The sequence below is a fragment of the Convolutriloba macropyga genome, chromosome 2 (genome assembly GCF_964194025.1).
Source record: "Convolutriloba macropyga chromosome 2, txConMacr16.3, whole genome shotgun sequence".
In the NCBI taxonomy this organism is placed as follows: Eukaryota; Metazoa; Xenacoelomorpha; order Acoela; family Convolutidae; genus Convolutriloba; species Convolutriloba macropyga.
Window position 1 is genome coordinate 72,546,265 of NC_134469.1, and position 10,630 is coordinate 72,556,894.

Genomic DNA, 10,630 nt, shown 5'->3' on the forward strand with positions numbered 1-10,630 from the left:
CTTAATTTTTCAGGTAAATTTCAGGTAAAAACTAACGAATTTAAGGTAAAATTAAGGTGCGTTAAGGTGTGTTAAGGTAAAGTTCAGGCAAGGCAAAACTACTTGAACCGGTTCAGGTTAAAAAATTTCAGGTAAAATTACATGAAAAATGAAGGTAAATTATATGTACACAGTCGAATGGGGAAAAAGTCTTAGCTTGTTCATGAGACTCTTTAGTTTCTTTGATGACTAGAAAGGGTGCATTGCTGAGGCCCACGAGGGAGCAGCACCTAAACCAGAAGGCAGTCTAGACGTCAAAGAAAAGAAAGAGACCCAAAAAAGCTAAGACAAAAGCAGGAAGGGAGCAAGAAAAGAGGAGCGCAGACGACAAAAAACGAAAAAAGAGCGAATAAGGCGCGAGGCAGGCGAAACAGAAAAACAAAACTGTTAAAAACCAAACAGAGCGAGGAGCAAGAAAAGCGAGAGAAAAACAGAAAAGGCACAAAAAACTGGGTTGTGTAGGCTCCACAAAGTAGGATGGGGAAGCTACATGAGGATCATTTGTCGATACCGCTTCTATATTAGTGTAATCCAGTTTTACAGAAATTTTTTTTATTCAGGAATAATAGTTTTTAACTTAATATATAAGGAAGAGTGATTGGATTCAAGTTGATACACTTTAAAACCACTATTAAACTTTCTCTAAACCGTTTTTCTGCAACCAGTTCTTTCGGTACCACTCGGAATCGATTTGTGAGCAGCCAATGCATAAACAGAGGCGCGTGAAAAATAAAAATACCAATTTTTGCAAAATTGGTGCGTTACTGCTTTTTTGAATTTTTTTGAGCACTCACTGAAAGTAATTTTGGGGTTTGCTGTAGTGTAGGTCGACAAATATTAGCTCAAATTGCTTCATATAAGGATCATTGTAAAGCTTTTGTAATAAACTTCAACATTTGGTTTGCTATTTTTACTAAAAATAAACAATTATGTTCTGCAGAAAGTTATTAAAAAAGTTAAGTTAAGTTAAGGTAATTTTACCTTAACACAGTTCAGGTAATTTTTTACCTTAACTCAAGTTAAGGTAAAGTTAAGGTAACTTTTACCTTAATTTTACCCTAACAGAGGTTTACCTTAACTGCGTTAAGGTAACTTTACCTGAACTTTTTTAGTGTGTTCAATTATAACTGGGTTATCAAACTCATTATTTGGTAGAGAATTCGGTGAGAAAGTGGATGAGCGGTTCGGATCATTATGTACCAACGCACGTTAGCCAGCCTTTGCTTGAGTAATTAATTATCTTTGTTCGAGCGTATTTTACAAAACCTTCTCTTTCTTCTCTAAAACCATCAAGGGCGTGATAATTTTATGTTTCCTTCTGATCAAAATAGTGAAAACATTGATGAAAATGTAGAAAAAATTTGTTTGCCTTGAGTGGTTTGCTTGCGTGTCTTTCGCAGAGCAATCATGAAAAGAAACAATAAAAAGCATTGAATAAATCAATGCACTGTCCTTCAGCGCCATTTCTTTTGTGGACTTTTAGTCTTTGGAATTACGTCTTGTGTTCTTTCATGCCCTTTAATTTGTACTTTTCTTACGGCTCGGTCAGCTCACGTCTTTTTTTGTAACCTACAAATAGGCATAAGGCTCATGTTCCGTTAATGTTCTCCGAATTAGACTGGACGCCAAATTTATTATCAAATCAGTCTATTCACTCTATCAACGATTACTGTGTTGTAATCTCAGTTAGAAAATGCATCACGGAAATAACTTTTTCTACCGAAATTTACAAATTCGTTAATGAGAAATTTACATCACAAAGGAAAGATAAGTTTTGCAATCTAGGCTTTGAGATTCACCTTTCATGGTTGTTGTAGTTGTCAATACTAGTCATACCTGTCATTCTTGTTGGTTATATGCAATGCAATTGCGTAGCCTACACGAGTGAAAATAGACAGCGCACAAAGCGGGGAAGTCAGAGAGATCACTTATAAGGACATTTTTCAATACCAACAAAGGGTATGAGAACGGCGACCATAATTGATTTACTTTCTTTCCTGATAATCAATTTGTACAAAAAATTCATTATTGAGTCCCCTCTTGAACAAATTGCTACGGTGTTTTTTTCACAAGACTATATTGTTTTTAATAGAAATCATTGGATAATTTTTAATTCAGCAACATTTACTCTCTTTCAAATAATTTTCCAATTTTTGGAAGAAAATTAGTTAACTAATTTTTCTTCCCAAAAGAATTCTGTTACTTTATGAATTGCAAATCATTGTAATGGAATTGAATTTTTGTCTGTATTTTCCTACCACAGTATGGGAAGCTCCCTTAATTTGACTACAGAGATAACCTTTCGATTTTTCCTATAGATAAACAATCTATTTGCATTCATATCTTTATTACGTGGGTAATCAAATGCGTGGCAGAACGACGCCAACGAAAAACTGCTCTCAAATATCACAACAGAGCTCTATATGTAGTGAAGGTTTTGTTTTCTATATACCAATTCAAATTCAAGACCCATACAGTAAGCTCTGCACTCGCCTCTATACATAACTAAAATTTTTATATTCAGTAAGAGTTACAGGATAAATTTTGGAACAAAAGACAGATTCCAAGCAAAAATTTTTCACGTTGTACGTTGTAATTAAGTACTTAACACTTGTTGTCCGATCTGGCCCAGTATCAGCATTGGGTCTGTTCGGTCTGGCCCAGAGTGACCAAGGTCTCTTCGATCTAACCAATACCTGAATTTGGGTATGTTCGGTCTGAACCCCCCTGTCCGCGACCTAAGCCTGTTTGGTCCAAACCTGTCTTGGGTCGAGGACTTCATCCTGGGCAGTCTCCTAACAGAACGGTCAAAAACAATCATTTCCTAAATGCAACTATCCAAAACGATCAAAAACAATAAAAAACGGTCACTTCCTAATTGAGACGGTGAAAAGCGCTCAAAACAGATCAAAAACAGTCAGTTCCCACAACATTTTGAACGTTTTTGTTCGGCCTGGTCAACAGGGGTTATTAATGCTATATAAGCAAAAGGATCTTAAACATCTACATTTAATTTTTGAAATTAATTATAGGATTTTGAGTTGGAAGCAAAATCAACCACGAGAAACATACATCTAATTCAACACAATACTTTTTCTGAAAAAAAACCTGAAAACGAAACGCCACAAGCTCATTGGTAATACAAGCTTAAAAAACTATCACAAAAAAATACTAATTTATCAAATATCAGATGCAACATTTCCATTGAAAACAAGAATAGGATCTTTTCCGTTTGTACCCCCGAGTACGTTATGCTCCCCGCAGTTACAGAGCACGTATCTTTACATAGTAAATCATTATGTAAAAATATAGCACGTGCGTCTGGGGGTTGAAGATAATATGCAACAACTAAGCTGGGGGAAGGGCAAACGGAAAAGATCCCAAGAACGTTTCAAAAGGTTTGTGAATTCCAGCTATTAGCAATGCCTTATTCTAAAAATTAACCGTCAAGATAAAACAACTTGATTTGAATACTTTATTTGAAGTGGTAAATTTTGCTAATTTCAGGGGCCATGGATTTTATTGTGAAGTCTTGATAGAAAAGAGTTGACTAAATTACTAGGAAATTAATTGTTGGGGCAGAACGAAAAGGTTTTTTTCTTGAATAAAGAAAGAAGGGCCTGCACACTTCAACGGCGTAGTTCAAGCAAAATCAAGTACTCGTATGTTATGTAAACAAAACAATGAAAAATTTTTAAAACTGCAAGGATGGCTATAAGTTCGAATTGTATGTCTGAGATGTTAATCATATATTCAGTTGAAATTGTTTAAAGTACATAGAAAAATATGCTGACTTAAAAATAACCTAAGTGCATCAGTTTTCCACGACCCCTAAAAGTTTGGAAGTAATACCTGTAATACCTCTCCTGACAGATGTAGCAGGCAATAGTTTTGGAGTTTTGAATAAAAACCTGTTTTTATGTAACTGAGAGTATCGATGAAATTGTTATTGGGATTACAACATTATATAGTGTGCAAATAGTGCTACAATATGGCCTCGAAAAAGACACTAAGAACAAATCAAAACAAATTTTGGACACGCCACGCCGCATTGAGGTTTGATTTTTCTAGAAAAGAACTAAAATAAGGAGAGAAAACTAAGGAAACTGTGTTTGCGCAATTGATGAATTTGAAATGGGAGAGATTAGCAGATACAATTTTTTTGTCTCTTTTCTTTGATAGGAAAAAACAAAGAAAGAACAAATAATTTTAATTAGCCGAAGAAAAAGCCGACAATTAATTCTAATTTCCTCAAGCTTGAGGCAAAAGATCAATGCTTGATGTTTTTAAGGTGTACCTTTTCAAAGTGACACCTTTGAGAACAGTTGAATTCAGTTCAATTTGTTTTAACAATAAGAATGCCCATCTGGAACAGCATGCACAAATCATTAAATTACATAGCAATCGAAAAATATATTTTTGGTCGTTTTTATATTAGCACTGTATGAGTTTGATAGTGACAGTTTAAACAACGTAATGAAAAGTTTGGAATATTTTGGAGAAGAGAGAAAAGGATCCTAAAAAACGGCTTCAACTTTCAAAGAATTAGTATTACTGATTCCGTTTTTATAAGATGTCCTTTTTCTTAGCTGCTAATTTCAACAGATTAATAGTCAATTCATTCGCTGAAAAATAATTTTAAAGCAAACTCAATTCTGTTTCATTGAAAAATTTTAAAATATTAACAGATTAAGTTTTTTTGGACAGGTTTTTGAATCAATTGCTTTGAGATCAATATAGATCACCTGCAACAATTAACATCAATTTAAACAGAAAGTCTTTTAAACCTTATACTTCTGTCATAAAACGGAAATAAAACATGAAAGCAATTTAAATCCTTTGTTAAGGGTGACAACAATTTGATCTTCCTTGTTAGGTTTAATTGAACTTCTAATTTAGTTGTGTTATTTTTCTAAGAAAACTTAGTTTCGAAAGGTTTACTTGAATGAATTTAGAATAGTTTAGTAGGAGAAAAAAATTGGAAGAGTTTACTTGAACAGACAATCGTTACTAAAAGACTGGATAGATGTTGTTTGTTTTTGCATTTACTTGGCATATAACTATGTTCTGTATCTTAAAAGCATGAGAGTTTATAAGGCATCATGTCTAACGAAAGGCGATAATGCATGTTTTTGGAGGCCTCTGAAGAACATGTTTAAGAGCCCTCCTGCAACAAGCTAAGTTGACAGATCGCGAGAAGACAGTGTAAGAAAGTTGTTCTTTCAAAACGTCAATTCCCAATGAAACACTGATCGAAAAATAGTCATTGACCGATGTGCAAAAAGAGTCAATGACCGAATATGAAGATACCAACAGGTCCATGCGCAGATGAAAAACAGGGATACAACTAAAGTCATTGACAAAAAAGAATGTCAAAATTAGATAAAAAAGAATGCCAAAATGAAAATAAACGCAGAAAGAACGTTGTACCCGAAATAAGGTTGAGGTGAAAAACGATTGTACAGAAAGCGATGAATTTCTTCTCCCGTGCCTTTTTTTAATAGCTGCAAAAGTGACAGCTGAGCTGGGAGCTATTTTTGTCCCCACTTTAATTTTTTCATCGACGAGATGTCGGCGGCAACAATATGAGGTTACAATCCTTTTTTTTGATTTTGCGAAAGAGATTGTTTTGGCTTAGTGAGTTTTAAGTTTTTTAGCACGCGATCGAAAAATTTGTCGCTCAATTGCTTTCTGACAAACTTTTTCATGCAAGGATTTTTCTTGATAGATATAAACTTTCAACACACATGTTTGCCTTTGATTTCAAGATAATTGCCCGGCTTAAAATATGTTTTCCTCTATTTTTTGAGGACTGAATAAAAAATTTTACTTCTCAAAATGAGGTAAAAAATTCAGCTTTTTAATAGGTAGTACAAAGTTGTTAATAGGAAAATCTGATATTGGTGGCTGAAAAGTTTTTAAACTTTCCTCCAATGCAGATTAAGATCAACCCCTACATCTTTTCGAGATTATTGTTTGTTTGCTGTTTGTCGGCTATTTCATTGTCATCAGAAGAGAAGAGGTTGAATTTCAATTTACATACCGATTTCGCAGTTCTGCGCAATATTACTGGCCAGTGCCTTTCCCCTATTTCTTTTCAATATTCGGGGAGAATACTTCATTTGACAAAGGATTGTAAGCAAATTATGAGTTTTTGGTAAATTCAACATGAAAAAAATTTTGGGTCGGGCTTAAACATTTTTTAATATAGGTTTTTCACATATGTTAGGGTATGTGAGAATTCTACATGAAATTTTTTTAGCTTGCTGTTAACAATATGCTGGAAAATTATACATAACCAGCAGGTCCGTTAAAAATCTCAATGCATCATATGCTAACTTCAACAATTGGTACTTTCATTGAAAACTAATTCCTGATAACTGATGTACATGAAACTGTCTCAATTAACCTTTCCTCTTCAGAATTATTTTGAACAAACCAAAAAAGGAAGCCAAATCTGTCGAGAACGGTTGTATTTGAGTTCAATTTGATACATGTTATCACAAAGCATTCCAAAAATTTCCAAACAGAGAGAATGAGAGAGAGAGAGAGAAAATGAGAGAAAAAGAGAGAGAAAATGAAAGGAGGAGAGCAACAAAACAACAAGTTAATTCAAATTCAGAGGGCGAGAACGAGAGAGATGGAGAGAGAGAGAGAGAGAGAGAGAGAGAGAGCGAGAAAGTAACAAAAAGCTAGAAGGGAAGTTTTATAAACAGAATCAGAGGAAAGGACTCAAATATAAGAACAACAAATGAAAAAACGGCGACAAAACTGGACAGGGAAAGGAATTTGAGCGGAACATAAAAAGAGAAAGAATGAGTAAGAAAAAATGTAAGCATCAGAAAGGGAGAGAGAGAGAGAGAGAAATTAAAGTTTATTGTAAATTGAGTGAGAGAGCAAAAACATTCAAAAAATACCAAAGAAAGCCAAAGACAGATCGAAAGAAGGCTGAAAGCAAAAAATTAAAACAGAAAAAAAAAGATTCCGGAAGAAAATATGCGAAAAGGAGTGAAGAGAGAAAAATATGGAAATAAAGAAACCAATAGAGGGAAAAATTGAAAATATTTGGTGATAGAAAAAAGACAAAGAGAATGCAATGCAAAAAAAAAATAAAAATAAAAACAGACGAATACAGAAAATAAAGAAGTTGGTAAAAAACAAAGAAAAAGAGAGAGTGAGAGAGAGAGAGAAAGGGAAATGAGCGAGAGACAGAAAGCAAGAGTAGAGACGAAAGAAACAAAATGCAAAAAATGAGACCTCAATAAGAAAGAAGCCGGGACCATTAGTGACCGAACGTACAAAACATTGTGGGCTAGCGTAAAAAGTCAAACAAAAAATTTGAGATCAAGGCAATTATCACAAATAAACAAATAACTTGAAGAACAGGATTGTGGAAGAAGATAGTGCGACAGAAAAGAAAAGAAGATAGAGAAAGAAACTGAAAACGAAACAGAAAGAATGATAAAAAATAAGGGAGAAAAAGGAAAAACAAAAAATAAAAATGGTTGAACAGTTCAAAAATGCACAGAAAACATAGAACATTGACAACAGAGACCCTTGAATCGTAAACAAGCAACTGCGTATGTTTTTAGGGAGAAGCCACAGATCTGCGAAAAAAACAGTCTTACGCCACCAAAAATATTTCCTCGATGAACTTAAAATAGGAGATATAATATGTAGTATTTTCGAGACAAATCATTATTGGCATATGGAAAGTTTTTGTCCCGACTTTTGTTTTTTTTTTGTACCGGCGCTTTTTTGGCCGTTGACATTTCTTGAAATCTTAATTTTTGTTCACTGAGTTCCTCTGTATTAGGAGGCTTTCGCTCAGCGACACCGTGATAATACAATTTTTGATCATTCAACCTTTAATCATCAAATTATCGGTCAGTGACTTCTAAATGACAACTTTTCAAGATATACTATTTCATAAATAATGTTTTGAAATTGAATTGGAAAACAAGATGTTTTTCCGGTATTTGACCTTGTTTGCGTGGACACATTTTTGATCTTTCACCTTTTTAGTATCAGCTGTTGTTCCATCGAAGACCCTTTTCTGAACAATTTTTTGGTCACAGACCCTTTTCTGAACAAATTGTAGGTCACAGACTCTTTTTGGATTAATATTTAGACCAATGACAAGTTTTGCTTTGAAACACCGACTGTTGTCTTTTTCTCTTGCTAAGAAATTTCAGCAACAGGTCTTTATTGCGAAACATTTTTCGCTCCTTGACATTTAGCAACACATTTGGTCGAGAAACTTTGACCGTTTATCGGACAAGAAGATATTAGCAAAATTCCAGAAAATGACTTTTTAGTAATATTTTATCGGTCATTGTCCGTTTCAGCAATCACTTAACTGTGCTCTACTGTTAAAACATATTGCTCAGTGAGGCCCCTCAAAAATGCAACCAACCTTATGTATTTACGCGTTTAGTATATAGAGTAGCAGGTCCGTATGAATAAAATCTTCATTCAAAACTTTCACAAAGATTTGGAATGTTTCAATTATCGAAAACTGATTATTTGCTACCCTGAACTAATTGAAAAATTATCCCGACAAATTCAAAAAAAGCGAGCTCAATGAAATGGTCGGAAGTATTGAGCGGTATAAAAGTACCGACTTCTCAGTCGGTATAAAAATAGAAACTTACTGTGTTCGGTTCTGATGACAAAGAAAGAGCCGACAATCATCTGAAGAAATAACCTCGAAAGGAAGAAGTGGGCTACATGAAACCTGCCGACGCAATAGGTTGAAAATCTTGGCCTAATTTGTACTTCACTTTCTAAAGTGTATAGCTGTTTCAAGGGCTTAAAAATCTGCAATACAGCCAGATTTAGATCTGGCAATAATCATGAAATCAAAGGCAATTAAGAATATCAAAATCTAGATGCATCAGGCCAAAACGTTGTACGAATAATCATAGTGAAAAGCAATTCCTCAATTCAGCTATCACTATCGCAGTTAGTAGTGGAGGGAAGGAAATGGAAAGGAAAAATCCACGCTTCTTGAAGAATTATTTTTCAGCAGACCTTTTTTTGACACTAACCTCTTTTTGCATTTAATTCTTATTTCGACATATTTTTTCTGCCACTGACTTTTCTTGCTTTGCTGATTATTTCGGCGCATGAATTTTTTGGCGCCTGAATTGTTTGGTCAATGACATTTTTTTCAATCTGCGTCTTTACGGACCTCGACTTTTTGTGAAGATAGTATTTTTTGGTTATTGACCTCCCGCGATCGTCCTCCTAACCATGCTGCTCGAGAGCTCTAAAGCATGCTCTTCGAGAGCTCTTGAACGTGCTCATCAAAAGCATCTTAAATCTGCTTTTTTGCCTTTTGTTATCATGGATCCTTATAAACTCTAATGCAGTTAATATGAAAGCATCGAATGCTTTGTCACCATGTTTTAGCTGCTAATCTTTGCCTGCTTTAACGCTCCTTAAACATGCAACCTAACGTAGTACATACGTTTGAGACTCGCTATGTCACCATGTAGGAGATTCTCATCTGCACAAGTCTTAGAACTCCTTAAACATTCACACAACAAGGCCAGAAAATTGTTTAAAAAAAGTTGCTGTCACAAAAGATAAAAAAGGCATACAAACAATTCGAATCAAAAGCATAAGTAGAAAAACCTATCAAAAGCGGCTGTTAAAAGAGGGGCATGGGTTCAATCTCAAGTTGTTGCGAAAAAGAACCGTTAAATTTTTGTAAACCTCTGTTCTTTTTAATGATTTTCTTTTTATGCTTTTGCGGGCATGCTAATACTTTGTTTAACGCACGAGTTTTATAAATTCTCGCAAAAACCGAAAATTCACATATATTTCACTGCCAAAATTGCAACACTTGTGAACTCAAGATGTTATTTAGACATTAATGTGTTTTTATTGAACGTTTTTGCGTTACCTCTTTAGCAAATCCCCGAAATCTTTTAAACGATGACGTTAACAACAGATTTGAGGTAACGTTTACGACAGATTTCTTGTTATAATTTTACAATTAAGAAGTTTTTGAAGAACTGCAAATTCAATAATCAGAAGAATGACTATAACACTTACACAGAGTTTTAAAAAAACTTGATATTGAAAACTAATTCACAAAAAAGATCAAGGTTTTGCAGTTTTCAATTTTTGGCAGTGAAGTATTCGAGCAAAACTATAATCTAAAAATTTTGCTGAAGATAGTTACGTAATAATAATTTTTTTCCAAACTAGTGTATAGATAAACAACACATTCAAGAGGAGACTGAAAAGGGCTTAGCTTGTCCTTAGTGTGGTGCATCTTTTAAGCCTGCAGAATAAGGAAGTTACCTTACGCTACTGCTAAAATTACCAGAACTGTCCCGTAAAAACTCTTCGTTTCCCTGTATGTAATTATCTTTTAAGTTGTGTATGATATATGCTAGAACAGATTCATTTACAATTCAAAACTTCCATACAATGGTTTTGTCTAGGGTATCCGGAATATTAAAGTTTTTTTTGTTCGGTAATTTTTTGTTGGCACGACGTCAACCCCATTTTTTATGATTTTTAGTCTTTCCTCATCAGAATGAATGTTGTGAATTTCTTCATTACGAGCGATTCGTGA